Source organism: Schistocerca gregaria, chromosome 7 (genome assembly GCF_023897955.1).
Source record: "Schistocerca gregaria isolate iqSchGreg1 chromosome 7, iqSchGreg1.2, whole genome shotgun sequence".
NCBI classification, from domain to species: domain Eukaryota; kingdom Metazoa; phylum Arthropoda; class Insecta; order Orthoptera; family Acrididae; genus Schistocerca; species Schistocerca gregaria.
Window position 1 is genome coordinate 358,959,145 of NC_064926.1, and position 23,351 is coordinate 358,982,495.

At 42.7% G+C, this 23,351-nt stretch overlaps 1 protein-coding gene across 10 annotated transcripts in view; it reads left to right on the forward strand.

The window, feature by feature from the left end:
- The window catches only part of LOC126281213 (SWI/SNF-related matrix-associated actin-dependent regulator of chromatin subfamily E member 1), a 100,973-nt gene that overhangs the window by 12,754 nt on the left and 64,868 nt on the right, over positions 1-23,351 (forward strand). The gene's annotated exons all lie outside the window — the stretch shown is intronic.

The following is a 23,351-nucleotide window of genomic DNA, read 5'->3' on the forward strand; positions in this document are numbered from 1 at the left end:
ACCTTACGACTTATCTAAGAAAATAGATTAAGGAAAGGCAAACCTACGTTTCTAGCATTTGTAGACTTAGAGAAAGCTTTTGACAATGTTGACTGGAATACTCTCTTTCAAATTCTAAAGGTGGCAGGGGTAAAATACCGGGAGCGAAAGGCTATTTACAATTTGTACAGAAACCAGATGGCAGTAATAAGAGTCGAGGGGCATGAAAGGGAAGCAGTGGTTGGGAAAGGAGTGAGACAGGGTTGTAGCCTCTCCCCGATGTTATTCAATCTGTATATTGAGCAAGCAGTAAAGGAAACAAAAGAAAAATTTGGAGTAGGTATTAAAATTCATGGAGACGAAGTAAAAACTTTGAGGTTCGCCGATGACATTGTAATTCTGTCAGAGACGGCAAAGGACTTGGAAGAGCAGTTGAACGGAATGGACAGTGTCTTGAAAGGAGGATATAAGATGAACATCAACAAAAGCAAAACGAGGATAATGGAATGTGGTCAAATTAAATCGGGTGATACTGAGGGAATTAGATTAGGAAATGAGACACTTAAAGTAGTAAAGGAGTTTTGCTATTTAGGAAGTAAAATAACTGATGATGGTCGAAGTAGAGAGGATATAAAATATAGACTGGCAATGTCAAGGAAAGCGTTTCTGAAGAAGAGAAATTTGTTAACATTGAGTCTTGATTTAAGTGTCAGCAAGTCATTTCTGAAAATATTTGTTTGGAGTGTAGCCATGTATGGAAGTGAAACATGGACGATAACTAGTTTGGACAAGAAGAGAATAGAAGCTTTCGAAATGTGGTGCTACAGAAGAATACTGAAGATAAGGTGGATAGATCACGTAATTAATGAGGAGGTATTGAATAGGATTGGGGAGAAGAGAAGTTTGTGGCACAACTTGACTAGAAGAAGGGATCGGTTGGTAGGACATGTTTTGAGGCATCAAGGGATCACAAATTTAGCATTGGAGGGCAGTGTGGAGGGTAAAAATCGTAGAGGGAGACCGAGAGATGAGTACACTAAGCAGATTCAGAAGGATGTAGGTTGTAGTAGGTACTGGGAGATGAAGCAGCTTGCACAGGATAGAGTAGCATGGAGAGCTGCATCAAACCAGTCTCAGGACTGAAGACAACAACAACAACAACAACAACAACAACCACCACCCTGCTTTCACCAATGAGGCCATCAGAATGGAATTAAAGTATGTATTGCAACATGACTTCGTTATTTTCATTACATTATATTTGTTGGTTTTATCAGGTAAGTTACAGATAAGTATCCCATCGCCAAGCGATATGGGGTGGAATGAGCGTGTGAGAACTGTGGTAGGGAAGGCGAATGGTCGACTTCGATTTATTGGAAGAATTTTAGGAAAGAGTGGTTCACCTGCAAAAGAGATAAGAAGATCGCATGTGTGGCGCTGGTGTGACGTATTCTGGAGTACTGCTCGAGTGTTTGGGATCGATACCATGTCAGATTAAAGGAAGACATTGAAGCAGTTCAGAGGCAGGTTGCCAGTTTGTTACTGATAGGTTCGAACAATACGTGTTACTGAGATGCTCTGGGAAATCAAATGGGAATCCCTTGAGGGAAGGCAAAGTTCTTTTTGAGAAACACCATTGGGAAAAATTAGAGAACTGGCATTTGAAGCTGACTCCTAAATGTTTCTACTGCTGCCAACATACATTACATATAACAACCAAGAACATGCGAAATGAGAAATTTGTGGGATGAACAGGAAAGGACAACCAGTTAATTAATGCTAAAGAGCAGCAAAATTTTCCCTCATGTACCATCATTTTCAATTATTTATTCTTTGGGGTGTTTTAGTGTGTCACACGACCAGTATATTTACTCCTGTTCTGAATAATTTTTTTTCTAATTTTGGCTGATACCACTATCAGGTTGTAGAGGTGACTATAAGTTATGTCACTGATATTAATTTATATAATAAGAAACCACATACTTCAGTCATCAAATTGGTTCTCTCATGCAAATCTTCTTCCAGAAATCTAATAACCAAGGGGTGGCGGAGAAACACACACAAAGGTTAATGAAATGTGCAAGCTTTTGAAGCAAGTGGTTCCTTCTTCTGGCAGAAAGGTTGGACAGGAAGGAAGGTGGATGAAGAGAAAGCTTGGCGAGGCTTGGGAAATGGTGGGGGGGGGGGGGGGGGGGGGGGGGAGTTCGTGAAAGTTGCCCACATTCCCTGGTGTGAAGTTCTGAGTGACTTTTCAAAACTCTCCCCCATTTCCTACACCTCAGAAGCCCTTTTCCTTCATCCCTCCTCCTTGTTCTTCAACCCTTCTGCCAAAAGGAGCCACTGGTTCCGAAATCTTGTATGTTTCATTAACCATTGCTCCCCCTGTGGGTCCGGGGTTAGAATAGGCCTGAGGTATTCCTTCCTGTCGTAAGAGGCAACTAAATGGAGTCCCTCCCCCTCAAGGAAGTAGTTTGTGCCTGCGTCCGGAAACGGACGTTCAGTGACTTACATTTGTGGTCATTTTGGTTTTTCACTCATTCTGGTTTCTTCCTTCCTTTGTTTCGTTTCTTTGTCCTTCTCCTTCTCTCACTGTCTTCCTTACTTTTTACCTTGCCTCCTTCTCCTTGCCTTGTACACCCTATGGTCTCCGCCTCGGCGTTTGGGACAATCTGTCCTTTCTCTCCCTCTTTCCCTTTTTCTTCCTATTCTTCTTTCCACGTGTTCGCACGCCTAGCCAGTGTCGGGGTAAAGTGTAATTCCCCACCCTGGGTAGACAAGTAGGGCCCGTACGTACCCCCTGGTAAAGGCCAGGCCCAGGGAGGGGTGATTGGCCAAGCTGACACCTTCTGACCATGCCGATTGGTCTCTCCGTCTGTTTCTCGGGACGTGTGACCTGAGGTGTAAACATTCACCTAAGGCTGGAGCGCCCTCCGAGAGGGTCCCCATAAGGAAGGAGCGCGCCATCGGAGATTCTGGCAATCATTGGGGATTCATTCGCAATGGATTTCTCTTCTTCTTCTCTCTCGACTTTTGCCCAAAACTGGAATCTTGAGCAGCCATGAGTGACAAAAGTACTACCGCCTGCCCCAAAGTTCCTCATAGTTTCTAGATCTGAGTATGGAAAGGATTTTTCATCTGTCAACCCTTTCGTTATTCAGAAGGGCATAGCTGCCATAGCCGGAAATGCCAAGTCTTGTACCAGGATGCGTAATGGTACCTTGTTGTTGGAAACTGAGAGCGCCTTTCAGGCACAGAAACTCCTTTGGGCCACACTCCTGTACACGTTCCCTGTCCAGGTGGAGGCTCACCGCACTTTGAATTTGTCGCGTGGTGTGATATCTACTAGATCACTCGATGGATTGACTGAAGAGGAGATTCAGTCTTTCCTCGCTGAGCAGGGCGTGACGGCTGACCTTAGGGTCATGAAAAAGGTCGACAATGACCTTGTACCGACCTGGACACTTTTCTTGACCTTTGATAGTGTTCAGCTGCTATCATGCGCCAAAGCGGGCTATGAGGTTATTTCTGTTCGCCCCTATGTCCCGACACCTATGTGCTGCTACCAGTGTCAGTGTTTTAAACACACCCGCCAGTCTTGTTCTAATGCGGCTAAATGCGTCACTTGTGGCAGGGACGCCCATGAGGGTGACTGTCCACCTATGTCTTCTCGTTGCGTGAACTGTCAGAGTGACTATGCAGCATCATCTCGTGACTGTCCCATTTACAAAGATGAACGCTGTATACAGGAAATTCGGGTCAAAGAGAAAGTGTCCACCTCGGCTGCTCGCAAGCCTTTTGCTAGTAGGAAGCCCACACAGCTCCCAGCGGAGAAATACAGTACTGTCCTCGCCTCTCCTTGGCCTATCTGGGAGGTATCGATGCAACTATGCAATCTGACCTTTAGCGCTACGGTCGTCTGTTCAGCCAAAGCTAAGATCAATGTCTCCTCTTGCTCCCATCACCCCTAGGACACAAGCACCTTCATCAGCTCTCCCAAGACTAAGACCCAGAACTCAGATGCACAGGCCTTCAAGAAGGAACTGTCTCGTGCAGACCTCCTACGTACCCCGAACTCCCAGCCATCAACCAGTACTTCGACTAAACGACCTTCCAAGAAGGCTCATATGAAGAAAAGTTCTCCTTCTCCGCCATGGCACGTATCTTCTTCTGCGCCACCCAGCGGTTGCTGCCCCAGGCCATCATCCGTTTCGCCTTGCCACAGTGCTGGTAGCCGAACATCTGGCCATTCACCGGCGGAGGAAGCTCCCCCTCCTGACCATCTTAACATGGTGGTAGAGGAACCTATTGAAAAAATGGACGATGACTCTTCGCCTATTGATAGCGGCAGCAGTGCTCGCTCGAAGCCAGGCCCTCAGCGGCCTTAGAGGTGACCCGTTCTTGCTTCTCCTTTTTCTTCTCACGATGGCACTTATTCATTGGAATATTTGCGGCATTCGCTCCAACCGAGAGGACTTAAAGTTGCTGCTACGCTTGCACTGTCTGCTCATAGTAGCTACACCCATGCGATTGTATTGACTTGGCACACTATACCTCTGTGCATTTTGACCTACCCCGTGTGGCAGATATTCCGGCTCATGGAGGGATTATGTTACTGGTCCGGGATGATATCTACTATGATCCCATCACATTGCACACCGATCTGCAGGCAGTTGCCGTCCGAATTACTCTCCCCACTTTCACATTTTCCATTTGTACTGTTTACAGTTTGTCATCTGCTGTTACTAGGGCAGACATGATGCAAATTATTGGTCAGCTACTTGCACCATTTTTGTTGACTGGAGACTTCAATGCCCACCATCCCCTTTGGGGCTCTCCAGCATCCTGCCCGAGAGGCTCCCTGTTAGCAGACCTTTTCAACCACCTCAATCTTGTCTGCTTCAATACTGGCCCCCTACTTTTCTTTCGGACACAACTCACACCTATTCCCATTTAGACCTCTCTATATGTACTAACCAACTTGCACATTGGTTTGAGTGGTACACTATTTCTGATACGTATTCAAGCGCCCACTTCCCTTGTGTTATCCATCTCCTGCATCATACCTCATCTCCATGCTCAACTATTCGTAACATCTCCAAAGCAGACTGGGGGCTCTTCTCTTTCAGGGCGACATTTCAGGATAAAAACTTAGCAAGCTGCAATAGTCAGGTCGCACATCTCATGGAAGTCATTCTCACTGCTGCTGAAACTTCCATCCCTCATACTACTTCTTATCCACGTCGCGTACCGGTCCCCTGGTGGACCACAGGGTGTAGAGATAGTATACGTGCTCGTCGATTTGCTTTACACGCCTTTAAACAATTTCGAATTGTATTGATTACAAACGATTATGTGCGCAGTGTAATCGTGTTATTAAAGAAAGCAAGAAAGCCAGCTGGGCTGCTTTCAAGCGCTCCTTAACAGTTTTACTCCTCCTTCTGTTGTCTTGGGTAGCCTGCGCCGGCTATATGGCACCAAGGTCCACTCACCAGTTTCTGGCTTGACGGTCGCGAATGACATCCTTGTGGCCCCTGAGGATGTCTCCAATGCCTTCGGCCAATTTTTCGCAGAGGTTTCGAGCTCCACTCATTACCACCCTGCCTTCCTCCCCCGAATATAAGGCCACCTAACTTTCGCTTCTCGAATCATGAAAATTATAATGCCTCATTCACCATGCGGGAACTCGAAAGTGCACTTGCGCGGTCATGGTCCTCCACTCTGGGGCCTGATTTTCTTCATATTCAGATGCCGAAGAACCTTTCTCCTGCGGGTAAAGGTTTTCTTCTTCGTACTTATAATCGCATCAGGATTGAGGGCCATGTTCCCACATGCTGGCGCGAATCTATTGTCCCGATTCCTAAGCCGGGGTAGGTCAAGCACTTGCCTTCCAATTATTTACCCATTTCCCTTACCAGCTTTGTCTGTAAGGTGATGGAATGAATGGTTAACTCTTGTTTGGTTTGGCTGCTCGAATCTCGACGCCTCCTTACCAATGTACAATGTGGATTTCGTAGGCGCTGCTCTGCTGTTGACCATCTGGTTACCTTGTCAACCTTCATTATGAATAACTTCCTGCGGAAGTGCCAGACAGTGGCTGTGTTCTTTGATTTGGAGAAGGCTTACAACACCTGTTGGAGGGCGGGCATTCTCCGCACCATGCATACATGGGGCCTTTGCGGTCGCCGCCCCTTTTTATTCGTGTATTTTTAATGGATCGGCATTTCAGGGTACGTGTGGGTTCTGTCCTGTCTGTCGCCTTTCGCCAGGAGAATGGGGTGCCTTAGCGATCAGTCCAATAATGAATTGCCTCCCAGCTGATATATCAGGCTCCCTTTTTGTGTACGATTTTACCATCTACTGCAGCACGCAGCGTACATGTTTCCTGGACCACTGTCTTCAGCGTTGTCTTGACCGTCTTTACTCCCGGAGTGTCGCCAACGGCTTCCATTTTTCTGCCGGGAAGACGGTCTGTATTAACTACAAAGAGTTTCTCCCACCGTCCTTACATCTCGGTCCCATTGCTCTCCCATTCGTGGAGACAACAAAATTTTTACATCGTACATTTGACAGGAAACTTAGCTGGTCTCCACATGTTTCATATTTGGCTGCCTGTTGTACCCACTCCCTAAATGTCCTCCGTGTTCCCAGCGATTCATCATGGGAGCAGATCGAACCGCCATACTTCGCCCATATCGGTCGATTGTCCGCTCAAACCTGGATTATGGAAGCTTTGTATACTCCTTTGCAAGGCCGTCCATCTTATGCCACCTCAACTCTATACAACATCGGGGGCTACGTCTTGCAATCGGACCGTTCTATACTAGTCCCGTCGAGAGTCTTCATGCTGAATCCGGTGATTTACCACTAACCTACCGGCGCGATATACTGCTTTGTGGGCATGCCTGTCAGCTATTATCATTGCCAAACCACCTGTCTTGTCGTTCCTTTTTTGATGACCGTCATTATGGGTTGTATGTATCTGCCCTGCTACCCCCTGGAATTCACTTTTGTCGCCTCCTTCAGAAACTTGATTTTCCACTCCCTGCAACCTGTAGAGTGGGCGAGAGCCAAACGCCACCTTGGCTCCAGGCTCAGGTTCGCGTTCACCTTGACCTCTGCTCACTCCCAGTGGGTGTTAACACAGCTTCGATATACCGCTCGCTGTTTGTCGAACTTCGCTCGAAGTTCATTAATATGATCTTCATTTATACAGTTGGCTCTAAGACCAATGACGGTACGGGTGTTCTTTTATTGTCGGGGCACACAGTTTCACATACCGGCTCCATGGCCATTGTTCGGTCTTCACAGCTGAGCTATTCGCCCTCTATCAGGCTGTTCTTTACATCTGCCGCCACTGACATTCTGCTTACGTCATCTGCTCAGATACCCTGAGCGCCATACAAAGCCTCAGTGATCGTATCTGCTTCAGCCTTTCGTGCACCGGATCCAACGCTCTCTTCAGCAGCTGGTGGATGACGGTTCTCCGGTTACGTTTATGTGGGTTCCTGGCCATGTTGGTATCCCTGGGAACGAAGCTGCAGACGCCGCAGCCAAGGCTTCTTGTTGTTTGCCTTCATCTGATTTTAGCAGGGTCATTTGTCAGCGCACTGTGGCATTCCGATTGGTCTACACTTACTGAAAGCAAGCTTCGGGCCTTGAAACCTCTCCCTATGGCTTGGACGACCTCTTCACGCCCTTCTCGGCGGGAGGAGGTCTTTTTGGCCTGGTTACGGATTGGACACTGCCGGTTCAGCCACCGCCATCTGCTGACGGCTGCGCGGGCACCGTTCTGCCCATGTGGGCAATTGCTGATCGTATGCCACATTTTAACATCCTGTCTGAATTTTAATACACTGCGTATTGGTCTTGGCCTGCCATGTACTCTGGATGAAATTTTAGTGGATGACGCAGGACCAGCTGCTCACGTTCTTCGTTTTATCTAATTGACAAACCTGTCTAAGGACATTTGATTACGTTGTTTTCTTTTAATCCCTTGCCTGTTAATGTGCCTTTTATAGTGTTATCCTTTCTAGTTGCTGTTTTAACATTGTGCCTCGCAGTGCATTCATAATTTAGTCTGGGTGCTAATGACCCCGTAGTTGCGCGGAAAAAAAGAAGAAAAAAGTGTGTTTCCTCCTGTCACCACCTGTTGATTAATTTTTTTATTTATCTGATTATATTCTCAAAAATCGATTGTTTTTGTTTTGTATCCTATCAGATTTGAATGGAAACAGATGGTAGTTATAAAGAGTTGAGGGGTATCGAAAGGTAAGCAGTGTCTGGGAAGGGAGTGAAATAGGGGTATAGCCTATCTCTGAATGTTATTCAACCTGCGTGCGTTGAGCAAGCAGTAAAGGAAGCGAAAGAAAAATTTGGAGTAGGAATCAAAATCCAGGGAGAAGAAATAAAAACCTTGATGTTTGCCGATGAATTGTAATACCGCCAGACACAGCAAGGGACTTGGACGAACAGCTGGTGGTGGCCCGGTGTAATTTTAAGCTCTCTCTGTACAGCTTAAGCGTTTTCGTGGACTTACTTGTTGAAGAATGCTGGTACTGCTTTCTTGCAGTGCCGATGTCTTCTCCAAAGATTTGACTGCTAGGAAGGGGAAATTTTCACTCTCTCGCTCTCTCTCTTCTTATTTAAAAAATACGCTACTCTTGGAATATCATTCAATGCACCAGAACATTTATTTCCACTTTGTAAAAAAAAGAAAGAAAGAAAGAAAGCTGAACTTTATGACATAAGCCCACACGTTATCGAGCACCCAGAATCAGTTATTACACATTTTTGAACACAATTAATACATAAGCTTTTATCATGGCTGACTATCCACGTCCAGTCCACGTACTCTCAACAGCAGTTCAACGTCTAATAAACATTCACTATTTCGAGTCTCTCCATTTGTTTTTTAACAGTACAATGCTACATTACTCTTTGCAGCCAGCCATGGAGCTTCCGGGCTGTATTTGCTTATTCTTGGCAGGTCACGCTGAATGCTTGCCAGCGCCGACAAATGATCTCCCTTCCAGTTTCGCCTGCACAAACGATAAATGGGTGCAGTATCCCATGCTCATTCTTATGCCCTGCTTTAAAATAACACATGTTCGAAACGGCTGGAACACAAGTGTCTCCAGGCTTTCGTAAAATTCTGGGGGAACTAAAAGTTGAACGGAATGGACAGTGTCTTGAAAGGAGGATACAAGGTGAACATCAACAAAAGCAAAATGAGGATAATGGAATGTAGTCAAATTAAATCTGGTGATCCTGAGGGAATTAGTTTAGAGAATGAGACACTTAAATTAATAGCCGAGTTTTACTGTTTGAGCAGCGAAATAACTGATGATGATCTGAGTAGAGGATATAAAATGTGGAGTGGCAATGACAAGCAAAGCATTTCTGAAGAAGAGAAACTTGTTAACATTGAGTGTAGATTTAAGCGTTGGGAAGGGTTTTCTGAAAGTGTTTGTATGGAACTGAATTATCGACAATAAACAGTGTGGGCAAGAAGAGATAGAAGCTTTTGAAATGTGGTGCTACAGAATAATTCTGAAGATTAGATGGGTAGATCGCGTAACTAATGAGGAGGTACTGAACAGAATTGAGGAGAAGAGAAATTTGTGGCATAACTTGACTGGAAAGAGTGATCGGTTGGTAGGATACAGTCTGAGGCATCAAGGGATCACCAATTCACTATTGGAGGGAAGTGTGTAGGGTAAAAATCATAGAGGGAGGCAAAGAGATGAAGACGCTTAGAAAATTCAGAAGGGCGTAGGTGCATTAGTTACTCGGAGATTAAGAGTCTTGCACAGGATAGAGTAGCATAGAGAGCTGCATCAAACCAGTCTTCGGACTGAAGATCACAACAACAAATGCAAATTATGAACTTGGCATCCATGTGAATGTTGCACTTTGTTTGGAACAATATTTTACTGATGTTCTCTTTTTATTCTGCTGTTGCTGTCCACACTGTAAAACAAGAAGACTGAGGAAACGTCATTAAACTGTAATTGAAATACTCATCTCTTGTAAAGGTCCTTTAACGAGATGGATAGAATAGAATCATACTGTTGCACTATGGATCTAAGAATCAAACAAGGGAAAATCCAGGATGGAATGTAACAATATTGTGAAGAGGACAGTTGCTGCTCACCATATAACGGAGATGCTAAATCACAAATAAGTACAACAAAAAGACTGTCACAAGACCGAATCCTCAATTGTCCGAGACTGCGGTCGTGTGTGTGTTAGTTTCATTTGTGTGTGTGTGTGTGTATGTGTGTGTTTGTCATCTAATTTTGATGAAGGCCTTACTGGCCGAAAGCTATATTTGTGATAGTCTTTTAGTTGTGCCTTTCTGCGACTCAGCATCTCTGCTATATGGTGAGTAGCAACTTTTCTTTTCACAATATTGTTGTAAGGATCTAAGAACATATTCTTGTTAGGTCTCTGTAATGTAAGAAGATTTTTTGTCAAGTTGTTATTTGGTATGAAGAAACAGCATGAAAAATAAAAACAGCATGGAAAAGATAGTTTAATGACATGCAGTATTGATACTATGAGTAAATAATACAGCATCTTGCATTAAGGATCTAAATTTGGATTTTATTTATTTGTTTGTGCCAGATGAAGTCACACTGATTACTCATTAAGCAAGCTGAAAAGGAAGAATTAGGCAGACAAGTTAAGTGAGGCTACAATCGTAGACTTGCAGGGTAGTAGATAAAATAGATAGCAACCTTCTTCGTTTCATATACATACCTTTTTTCCTGCCACAGTGATAAGTTTTTGAGGTTGCTTCAAAGGTTTACCGAGTTTCTCTTAAAGAGATAATCATCCAGGAGATGGGTCACCATGTAGTAGGTGACAGTATTTTTAATTTAATAATTCTTCTGTTGAATGGCAGTGTGAGAACATCTTTTTACAGTAAATGTTATACTTAAACAGTATAACGAGTTACAATTTTTTATTCTCTCTCAACACGTGTTGAATTCTTTGCTCCATCATCAGAAGGCAATGATATTGCTGTTCAGAAAGTACACAACGAAGATGTTTGAAACTGCAGATATTTCGGTGGCTTTGGTTTCTTAGGAGTTGTTCGCCTGAGCTAAACGCTGGAAATGCCTCCTGGTGAGGGAACAAATCCTCCCATATGCATCAGAAAATAGTGGCTAGTTGTATTCTGTCTTTATTTTTATTTTGAATGTTATGCAGTAATTGAGTGTACCTTCATGTAAATAAATTAGATGTTATATTTAGGGACAAAGAAACTGTATTCATCAGAACTATTTATATAATTTATTTAAATTTACGTATTGCAGGAGATCTAGGGGTTAAGTGATAGATGTAGTATTGCCACCAATGTTATAAGTTTCTTTTGGGATCATTTCACTTTTAAAGTACAAAATGTAATATCTTAGTTTCAGCATGAAGTTGAAGTATAGGGTACAGCGTAATCTTATTTGCTAAATTTTTTTATAGACTGTTTTATAATGTCTGAACTGGCTTTGGAAGATCATGTGTATAATTAGTGTATGGTAGAAAGCAGATGTGTTACTTCATTATACACCACTTATAATAATATTTGTTCCAGTTAATGAGTGATTTATATACTCTGACATTTAAACTCTGCTTATGATGATGTATGGACTTACATATTATGTTTATGAACATCCATTATACAGTTCATATTTCAATAGAACATACACGTTTCACCATATTTAAGTTGTGATATTACATCATGATTTTAAATTCCAGATAAGGGAAGCAAAGGTAATATGCTGGGTGATTATTTGGTTTTGGCTGGTGTATTACATGTTGTTGTGATTCTGTACATGATAAATTGTGATAGTCTTGTATGACAGCTGGTGCTCAAGTGCAACATACTTGTTCAGTACTAATGTGATTTACAATGCTCTAACATCAGTAAACAGCTCAAGTAATATACTTACCCAAAACGTGCTACACACACTGATAGTGTGATGTACAGAAAACCACTGCAGATGCGCACGCTTAAGACACTCCTACTGCTTAAAGGGAAGATCTAAAGAAGTGGAAATCCTTCAGTACAATTGAATCAAAAACAATTAAAAGGGGGAAAATTACATTGGATATTAGAGGTTTCTGTTAAAAAATGAAAAAGGTTCTCCTTAGGTATCCAACATGTCTGCAAGAAAGTACTTTCCTCCATGGGTCTCACCACTCATCGGTGAATTCGTACTTGGCTACCATGGGGCCCCAGCCTGTGTAGCATCTCTTCCCTTTCTATGCTGCATGCCTATCCTCCTCCTATTCTTTCTCCCCTCCCTTGGGAAACATATCTGAGGTATTTTCAAGAAAAATTTCTGAAGTGTTGGTAGCAAGGCATCAAAACAGTCCTTCGTCTGTTTTTTTGTTCTCCATCTCTTCCCCATCCGCTGATTCAGCTTCTGAGGTATCTTTTTGTTTCTTCTTCCTCTGTGTGTACTCCTGAAGGTTTGCCAACACGTTTGACATGTAATGGGTGACTGGGTGGTATGTAATTCCGAGCCCTGGGTCGACCATGGCCATGCATACTTGTGACCTCCAACTCAATACTTCAGTTATGAACTCACCCAGTATTATGGTAGTGTCCCTGTCTCCTCCTCCTACACCTGCACAACAGGCCACCAGATCTTCATGCCCAGTATTTCGTTTTAGGGGAGAGCCGTGCTGCTCATTCAGGATGATGTCCATAGCCAGACCATCTCATTGAACATCTGGCTGCGAGCTGTTGCAGTCCGCATTTTCCTTCCTCGTTTCACCCTTTCTCTTTGTAACATCTACATCCCTTCGTCACTTGGTGTCACCCGGGCAGACTTACTGCAGCTTATTGGTCAGCTCCCTCATCCCTTTTTGCTGCTTGGTAGCTTTAATGCCGACAGTCCCTTTTGAGACTCTTTGAGAACCTGTCTGTGGGGTTCCCTGTTAGTTGACCTTCTCAGTCAACTCAGCCTCATCTGTCTTAACACTGGAGCACCCAGGATCCTGTCAGACTCCACACACACTTATTTCCATTTAGACCTCTGATTTTGCAGCGCCCAGCTTGCCTGTCATCTTGAGAGGTTTATTCTCTCCAACACATACTCTACCAAGCATTTTCCATGTGCTAACTGTTTGTTGACTTCTACCCCATCTGTGTGTTAACCCATTTGGGAACTTTCTAAGGGCACTGGGGATTTTACTCCTCCTTGGAGACCTTAGATGAATAATGATAATCAGGTAGAGTACCTTAACGAATGTTAATACAGCGCAGTTCTTGTTTACCACGGCGTGTTGCAGTCCCCTGATGCTTTGACGCAGTTCGTGCTTGGAGATATGCCCTCCATGTTTTTAACTGTTGTCCTACGATGACAAACTGTATTCATTATGTGTGCACAGTGTATTCGCATTTTTGAGGATATAAAAACAGGTAGCTGGGCTTCTGCACTAATTCTTTTAACAGTTTCACTCCCTCTTCTGTTGTCCTGGGCAACCTTTTTTGGCTCTCTGGGACCAGGGTTTGTTCTCTGATTTCTGGCTGGACTGTAGCAGTCGATATCATTGTGGACCCTGTTGCTATCTCCAACACCTTGGGCCGCTATTTTGCGGAGATATTGAGCTCCATAGTATCATTCTTCCCTCAGAATCGTGAATTCTGCTGTGCCGCCTTCATTATGATGGAGCTTGACCATGCTCTTACCTCATCCTGATATTTCACCCCAGTGCTGCGTGATGATCAGTCAGATGTTGCAGAGCCTCTCATATGTTGGGAAGCACTTTGTCCTTCATTCATACATACAATGGCTTTTGGGCAGATGGTATATTTCCCAGGCACTGGTGTGAAACCACTGTCATACCCATGCCTAAGCCCGGTAAGGACAGACACCTTCCTTTTAGCTACCACCCCATTTCCTACACTGGCTGTTTTTTTTCAAAGCGATGGAACACGTGATTCATGGGTGGCTAGTATGATGGCTCAAGTTTTGCAATCTACTAATCACTGCACAATATGGATTTCGTGCACATCGTTCTGCAATTGACCATCTTGGCAACTTGTGAACCAATGTCACTACAGAAATACCTGACTGTGGCTGTATTTTTTGATTTGGAGGAAGCCTATGACACCTGCTGGAGGACTGGTATCATCTGTACTTATACACATGGGGATTCAGAGGTTGCCTGCTCCATTGCCTTCATGATTTTAAAAAAAAAGAAAGAAAGAAAAGAGAGAGTTTTTAAGATACGTGTGAGTTTGGCCTTGTTGGGCACCTTTATTCAGGAGAATAGGGTGTCTCAAGATTCCATCATGTCATCATCCTCTTTGCTGTAGCTATTAACCTTATTGTGGTATTGTGGCCTGTCACCCAGCAGGCATTTCTGGCTCCCCTTTCATTGACGACTTTGTAATCTGTTGCAGTTCTCCATGGACTAGTCTCCATGAGAAGCATCTTCAGCAATGTCTCTATCTCTTTACTCGTGAAGCATCGGCAATGGCTTTCACTTTTCCCCTGAGAAAACCATTTGTTTGAATTTTTGGCGGAGAATGGGTTTTATCTACTGTCTTTACATTGTGAGCCTGTTACTCTTACGTTCTCCAACACTAGAAGTTCCTTGGGCTCATGCTTGATAGGAAGCTTTCTTGGTCTTCCCATGAGTCTTAACTGGCCACACGCTGTACCGGGTCCCTCAGTGTCATACGTGTCTTAAGCGGTACTTTCTGGGGAGTGGATCCAACCTCTCTCCTCTGTTTATACTGATCCCTTGTCCGCAGTCCACCATTGTGGAATACGTTTAGTCTATGGAGGCGTTTACACAAGGCTGGTTGAGAGTCTTTATGCAGAAACTGCTGATCTAACACTGTCATACCGTCATGATATCCTCCTCAGCAGATCCACGTGCTGTTTGTCTCCCATGCCTAACCACCTGTCTCATGCCATCTTTTTCGATGACTCCCTTAACTGCCAGTTTGGGGTGCGCCCTTCTTCTCTGTTACCTCCCAGAGTTCACTTTCAGCTAGGCCTACTGGTTTGGCAGCTTAACTTCACACTGCATGTCACATTCCCAATAGGTGTGGATCTTGACCACCTTGGCTCCATGCAGCAGTCCATTTTCATCTTGGACATCATTCGCTTGCCAAGGATACTACTCTGGATTCTACCTCTTGCTGTAAGTTTCTTGAGCTTTGCACGCAACTTAGCACTAGCACCTCCGTGTACACTGGTGGCTCTCAAACTGACCATGGTGTTGGGTGTGCCTTCAGCATTGGCACCAACTGTTTTTGGTATTGGCTTCCATAACAGAGTAGAGTTCTTCGCACTCATATCAGGCCACGCAGTACATCCAACAACATGGGCTTTTTAATTGTGTAATGTGCTCTGATTCTCTCAGTGCCCTTCCAGAGCCTCTCTGTGCTGTACACTGACCATCCCACAGTGAATTGAGTAACAGAAAGCTTCCACTTTGTCACCGTTGAGGGAACCACTGTGATATTCATGTGGGTTCCTGCTCATGCTCCAGTCTTCCTACCTTGGCCTGCTAGCTCTTCCATCCCTTCAAATGAGCTCTGTGTTGCCACCTGTCAGCAGATGGTGTCAGTTTGGCATCACCACTGGTCTTCTCTTCGCCGGAATAAGCTCCAGGGACTTAAACCTCTTCCCATGGCTTGACTGACACCCTTTTTCGGCCGTCATGTCACAAGATCGTTTTAAGTATGTTACGTATTGGGCACTATCTTTTTAACCATCACTATTTGTTGAGTTGTGCTCCCCACCACTTGTCATCAACCTTTGGTGGTTCAGCATTTCCTGACCCAGTGCCCTTTTTTTAACTGCTCTTGCTGTAAGTTTCTTGAGAGGATGGAAGAGGATGTAGATGAAGATGAAATGGGAGATACGATACTACGTGAAGAGTTTGACAAAGCACTGAAAGACCTGAGTCGAAACAAGGTCCCCGGAGTAGACAACATTCCATTGGAACTACTGACTGCCTTGGGAGAGCCAGTCCTGACAAAACTCTACCATCTGGTGAGCAAGATGTATGAGACTGGCGAAATACCCTCAGACTTCAAGAATATAATAATTCCAATCCCAATCAAAGCAGGTGTTGACAGATGTGAAAATTACCGGACTATCAGTTTAATAAGTCACAGGTGCAAAATACTAACGCGAATTCTTTACAGACGAATGGAAAAACTAGTAGAAGCCGACCTCGGGGAAGATCAGTTTGGATTCCGTAGAAATGTTGGAACACGTGAGGCAATACTGACCTTAGAAGAAAGATTAAGGAAAGGCAAACCTACGTTTCTAGCATTTGTAGACTTGAGAGAAAGCTTTTGACAATGTTGATTGGAATACTTTCTTTCAAATTCTGAAGGTGGCAGGGGTAAAATACAGAGAGCGAAAGGCTATTTACAATTTGTACAGAAACCAGATGGCAGTTACAAGAGTCGAGGGACATGAAAGGGAAGCAGTGGTTGGGAAGGGAGTGACACAGGGTTGTAGCCTTTCCGCGATCTTATTCAATCTGTATATTGAGCAAGCAGTAAAGGAAACAAAAGAAAAATTCGGAGTAGGTATTAAAATCCATGGAGAAGAAATAAAAACTTTGAGGTTCACCGATGACATTGTAATTCTGTCAGAGACGGCAAAGGACTTGGAAGAGCAGTTGAACGGAATGGATAGTGTTTTGAAAGGAGGATATAAGATGATCATCAACAAAAGCAAAACGAGGATTATGGAATGTAGTCGAATTAAGTTGGGTGATGCTGAGGGAATTAGATTAGGAAATGAGACACTTAAAGTAGTAAAGGAGTTTTGCTATTTGGGGAGCAAAATAACTGATGATGGTCGAAGTAGAGGGGTGTATAAAATAGGATATAAAATGTAGACTGGCAATGGCAAGGAAAACGTTTCTCAAGAAAAGACATTTGTTAACATAGAGTATAGATTTAAGTGCCAGAAAGTCATTTCTGAAAGTATTTGTATGGAGTGTAGCCATGTATGGAAGTGAAACGTGGACGATATATAGTTTAGACAAGAAGAGAATAGAAGCTTTTGAAATGTGGTGCTACAGAAGAATGCTGAAGATTAGATGGGTAGATCACATAACTAATGAGGAAGTATTGAACAGGATTGGGGAGAAAAGAAGTTTGTGGCACAACAACTTGACCAGAAGAAGGGATCGGTTGGTAGGACATGTTCTGAGGCATCAATGGATCACCAATTTAGTTTTGGAGGGCAGTGTGGAGGGTAAAAATCGTAGAGGGAGACCAAGAGATGACTACACTAAGCAGATTCAGAAGGATTTAGGTTGCAGTAGGTACTGGGAGATAAAGGAGCTTGCACAGGATAGAGCAGCATGGAGAGCTGCATCAAACCAGTCTCAGGACTGAAGACCACAACACCAACAACAACATGTTATAGTGTATATTAGCCGTCTGATTTATTGGCTATTTCTTTGATTAGGGAGCTCTGTTGTCTCTATGGTGTATTTTGTGGACTTTTCTCCAAGGGGAAAGTCCTTCTTTTTAGCTCTTGATCGTTTTATCAACTGGGCTTAGTGTATAGTCGCTTTTAACTTATTTTACCTATTGTATTTGTGTTCCAAAATTGACATGGGTGCTTATAACCTTGGTCGTTTTTGTGCTCAGAACCCCCCCCCCCCCCTCCCCCCCAAAAAAGGAAGGAAAGTACTTAACATAACAAATAAATTAGCAGGTACATAACAGAAGAGATTCTATCTCCTCTCAAATTTTGTCAGAATATATCACGAGGCCGTTCCAATCTATTGCAAGGCACGAGCAATCATCTGGGCCCTAAGACGGCAGCTGGTGAAACCAGCACAAGTACTGTTACATAGTCAATGAAGTGTGTTTCTGAGTTTCACAGATGCGTGTAGTACTGCACCTGCTAGGGCACCCTAGTCAGTTTGGAAATTTTGTGAACATACATACTTGGGGGGGGGGGGGGGGGGGGAGGAAAGGTTCAGAGAACTGACTGAAGAAGGAAGACATCCAGAGGGTGAAGAGAATCACAGGACAACCTGTATCAACTGAAGAAGAAATAAAAGTATGGCTCCTGTAGGAGTGGCAGCATTCCTGGAGCAAAGCAACGGCGGAAAAATAACTTCACTGTTTCCACTTGAAGAAAGGGAAGTGAGCCAATTTAAAACACAAGCAGCCCACTTTGATAGTTAATTACTATTCAACAAACATGGAGCATACCTGTGCTGTCTAACAAGGATAAACCAGAGATCAACCAATATGCTCTGATGCCCTGTTATGCATGTGGCTGTAAGGGACTTAAGCTCATGTAATGTGGGTGTGTAATACAATCAGTGGAAACAGATGTCATGAATTTCTTCCCATATAAAACTGTGCTTTTGATGTTGGGAGGTGAAAAAGTTATGGCACATATGTAGTGAAAGTCGTAGAGTTTCCTGGAATTGTCAGAAAATGACCTGGAAGAAACAAGTGGCAGCAGTTGTGGAAAAAACCAGGGCAGGTGCTGCAAGAGTTGGCCACAATGCAAATCATAGTGTGAAGAGATGAAACTGATGTAGGATAAAAAGATTACCAACCCAAGAGGTCACTGTGTTTGAGAGTACTTGGGCGTAGTGCTTCTGCTGGCTGCAGCAGGGGGGGGGGGGGGGGGGGGGGGCAGGCCTCTACAAAGAGTAGCCATTTTATCAGGGGATCGTCCAGTCAGTGCAAGAACGTTATGGAGAAGCTCAACAAACTCCAGTGGGAGACACTACGACAGAGGTGCTGTGCACCACAAAGAGCTTTACTATTGAAATTTCAAGAGATTACTTTCTGGAATGAGTTGCATAACATATTATTTCCTCCCACGTACATCTCGGCAAATAATCATAACAAAAAAAATTCGAGAAATTAGAGCAAATACAGAGGCTTACCAACATTCATTTTCCCCACATGAGTGGAACAGGGAAGAGGGGATCAGTTACTATTACCAGAAGTACCCTCCGCCACACGTTGTCAGGTGGATTGCGTAATATTGATGTAAGTGTAGACGTATGTGCTGCAATACATTGCACACTAAAAAATGTGACTGGAAATCATAAATTACTAAAATTCTGTAATATGATATACCATATGGATGTGGAAACTGAACCCTCCCTTGAGTGAAAAATTGAATATACAGACAGTGGGAAATGAAAAATTGCTCTGTGATACACACATAAGAACAACCGTATAAGAGCTTAATATATTAATGCCAAATGATAAAAGGTTGGTATGGAACAATAAAATTTACTTCTACTATTTTATTTTAATTTGTAAGGAGATAGTTACTTCCTTTGGATTAGAGGGCTGTTCAAAAAATAGAGGACTGTTGGTTATATTACAGCTGTTTTTGTGCACTTTCAATGAGCATTTGGTGCCCTATGTCTCAGTAAAAATAGGAGGGAATCAGTCCACTAGAGTTTTTTTTATTCAGTAGCTGCCATTTGTACTGATCACATTATGTTCTGTACAGCAACATTAGGCGAGTCAGTGGTGATGCTAAATTTTACTGTGCTCAACTTTGTGTAAGGCATTTCCATTGACATCCAGCAAATTGAATGTGAGACCTCAACCTTTTCTTAAACTACGTTCCTGGTGAATAAAGTATTCGACGCTCTAATGTTAGTCACTACCCTCTTCCTGCATTAGAGGGTTGGAACCTGTATTACATTGCAGGTATCTTTTTCCATTTCATTTAATGCCTACAAGTGAAGCAGTGCATGGTGACAGCTGAGTTGCTTGCCTACTTCAAATGAGTATAATGTTGACATTAGTAATTCCTTTGTTCTGCAATTTTCATAGGCTCTCCAACACATCACGTTCTACACTTGCAAGCAGTTACACACAACAGGCTGGATTGTATTTTTTATATGTATGTGTTTCTGTGTTTTTATGTGTGTGTTTTTATCATATAGCCATATATATACATGATGATATTGAAATCCCAACATTAGCCACATTCGGGCATTGAAATAAATTCAATGGCTACAAGTGGAAATTTGAGCTGAACCAGGACTCGAACCCGGATGTCATGCGTTATGGGAGTGGTCGCCTTAACCACTTTGGCCATCTGAACACACTATCCGTTCAACTCAAATTCCAAAGTTGTTGTGTACTTCATACATAGCAATCCCTGTCCATTACCCTCATTGCTTGTAGCCTGATGCTGATTCCTGCAAGTAGGTGGATGATGAATGCATCTGTATTGCATGATCATTAATGCCATCAAGGCATATATATTTTTTATAGTGTGATGTCTGTTCTTTCAGGTTTGAGTCCTGGTCCACCACAAATCTTAAATTGTCACTATTGAATTTATTTCAGTGGATGGTTGTGGCCAATTCGGAATTTCAATCCTCATAGATTGTATTTAATGCAGCATTTCAGTTCTGTTAGAGAGATCTGCATACATTGGATGCCATATTATTGATGTGTTCTGTTGTTGATTCTGGAAATTGCTGTTGATATTTCTGCAAATTGTGGTGGTGTATGTTGTGGTATAGTTCAGTAAGGGACCTTTGGTAAAATAAATTGCCTTTATATTTTATTTCCTTTTGCACAGTGTTATTTTCTTAAAGTGTGTGTTTTGCCTTTAACTTATTGATTTCAAACAGTGTTTTTATTAGTACTGTGAAAATTTTCATCTTAGCTGTCAGTTGTAACATCTGAATCCTAGTTGTGCCCTTTGGGTCTCTTGCTCATGGTTTTGAGACGAGTTGATCAAAATTATGAAAACTATAGCGAAAGGCATTTATTTTTTAATTGAGCATATGTAAGCTGTGTTCCAGGTATTAGTTTTAGAAGTAGGTGAGTATAAACTCCTATTTTGTCTCAATGGGGTATCATTCTTTGTAGTGTACCTGTAGTAGTTTTTCGCCTCAATTTACTGTAAAACCGTAACATGTTTTTGCAGAATTTATGTTCCTAACTAATTTACCAGAAGAATGTTCTGTGTTTGTTAGTGCTTACCTGTGGTTTGTTTTTGTGCTTTATAGTGTACAGGTAGCATGTCAAAACTGAACAAAATGTTCCATTGAATCATGTATTATTAGTCTTGCATACTTCTAGTTGCATTGTAGAATGGCATGCAGTGTAGTTTCATGGCATATCTAACAGCGCCAGCTTAATTAGTTCCAGTGTGGAAGGAATGTGTAGAATTTATCTGTTTTCTTCATGTACAGTCTATAAAAATAAGAAAATGTCAATTTGTAATTCAGTGCAACAGTGGTGTTGGATTCTTATTTTTAAATTAAAATATATTATATCAGTGTGACCTGAAACAGGACATTTTATTCACGTATCTGTGGAGCACCGTTTTTTTTTTTTTTTTTTTTTTTTTCCCCCTCCGCGTTTGTCCTGTTCATTTTATAATTTCAGTATTTTAAAACCGAAACATTGACCATCGACAAGAATTTTGATAGTCACAGGCATTTGTCACTCCAGAGAGTGAATTTTCTTGTGTGCTGTATTAACTGCATCTCATTGATAACATACATGAAAATACATGAAAGCATATCCCTATTTAAGGACACTACTGACCATTTGTGTTCATAATGCACTTAATTTTTATGAGGAAGTACACTGTGTGCATAAAAACAATTTGGGCCGAAAAAATATGGAGTTTAGTCCTGGCTGGAGTATCAACAATTGCGAAAGGATGACCCATTAAGCTGCAGACAAGCTCAACAAAAAGGCTTACAAACTAAGCATCTGGCCAACAAGGAAAGGACTTTTGAAGCTTTCTTCAAAAAAGAAAATGTGAACTATTATTTATTAGTCTCTTTAAATACAGTGCTCAGGTAATTAGATCTGCTGTACAGAAGACACGTCAAGTTGGAAAAGGTTATAAAGATTTAAAAAAGATCTTTTTCCATTGTTATTAGAAAGTTACACTTTATAGATTAACAGTGATAAGAGTACATCTAATAAAAATAATGTAACACTACAACATTTATTACAACATTAGTTGTCTACATTTTTCTATTGTTTGAAGTGTAAAACTGACTTCCATGATTTCTTCAGTGGTATAGTAGTGTGTTTCTCATACAATATTATGGAGTAATATTTTCAAAGAATCGAGGTCCACGTTTAATATGTTCCTACCTTGTAGATTGTTATATATTTTTAGCCGTGTGTGCAGTGGTGTTTGAGCTTAAAGTTTTAAGTGATATGAGAGAAGTTGAAGTTCTCCTTGTGATGAGTACCATAGCTATGGTTAAAGCAGTACTTCTCAAGTTTTTATTGGTAACAAGGAAAACACACATGCATTCTCACGAGAAGGCACACCTCTTGCAAGCATGACTGCTTTATCCAGCTGCTCTGGCCAGACTGCAACTGTTGATCTAAAGCAGCAATTCAGAGTGGGCCAGAGGAGGACGGGGGGGGGGGGGGGGGGGAGCAGGAATAGTAGAGTTCAGGCCATCTGGAATCTTTCTCTGCCACCAGCTTTCATGAACTGCAGAGATGGGAGTTATCCTTACAACACATTCTCCGCACCCGAAATTATCCCATCCTCAGCCTATAATAACTTATTGTCCCTGCACCCTCCACCCAAAAATTTCCGTTCCCTCTATCCTATGACCTCCTCCTAAAGTCGTACTTCCTCATCCTCATTGTGTGACACTCTCTGCCAGTGCACCCATTACTCTTTTTCCCTTCTCTGCTCCTCTCCTCTTCCGCTCCTCCAAGCCTGCTGACATTGCACCAGACAGCCTTTTCCTGCCACCATAGAATCTCTGCATACTCCACATGACAACACTGACATCTCTGTCCCCAACCATACCCTGCTGTCTCACCCCTTCCCAGCCCCACTCCGAATTGCTTCTCCCGTTTGACGCGACACAGTTTGATTCTGGCTGGAGTGGCCGGAGATAGTGGTCGTGTGTATATGTGGTGTGCCTGCTTGTGTGATGTGTGTATGTGTTTTCCTTTCTCTTCAGGAGAAGGCTTTAGCTGAAAGCTTATTTTGTAACAGTCTTTTTGTTGTGCCTGTCTGCAACTTAATGCACATGCCATTTTTATGGTGGTAGTAATATATCCTTTTCACAATTGTTAATACGCGATGTGTAGTATACCTATCGCTGAAGTAAGCAACTACATTGAGATGGTCAGGGTAATGGCAAGGTCCTCCTTTTCAAATACTCTTCTTAGATAATGCAGAGATGACTTGTATTCTTCTACGCTTACTAACCATCTCTCTTTCTTCGTTTTTTAGGAGAAGTGACCAGCCACAGGACAGGAATGTTTGGAATAATTTAGCAGCTAACTATGTAGAATCCGTTAACCCCAGAATTTTCTGTCCATGTTACAGGGCACAGAATAGCCAATGTTAAGGCTAGTCATTAATCAGCAA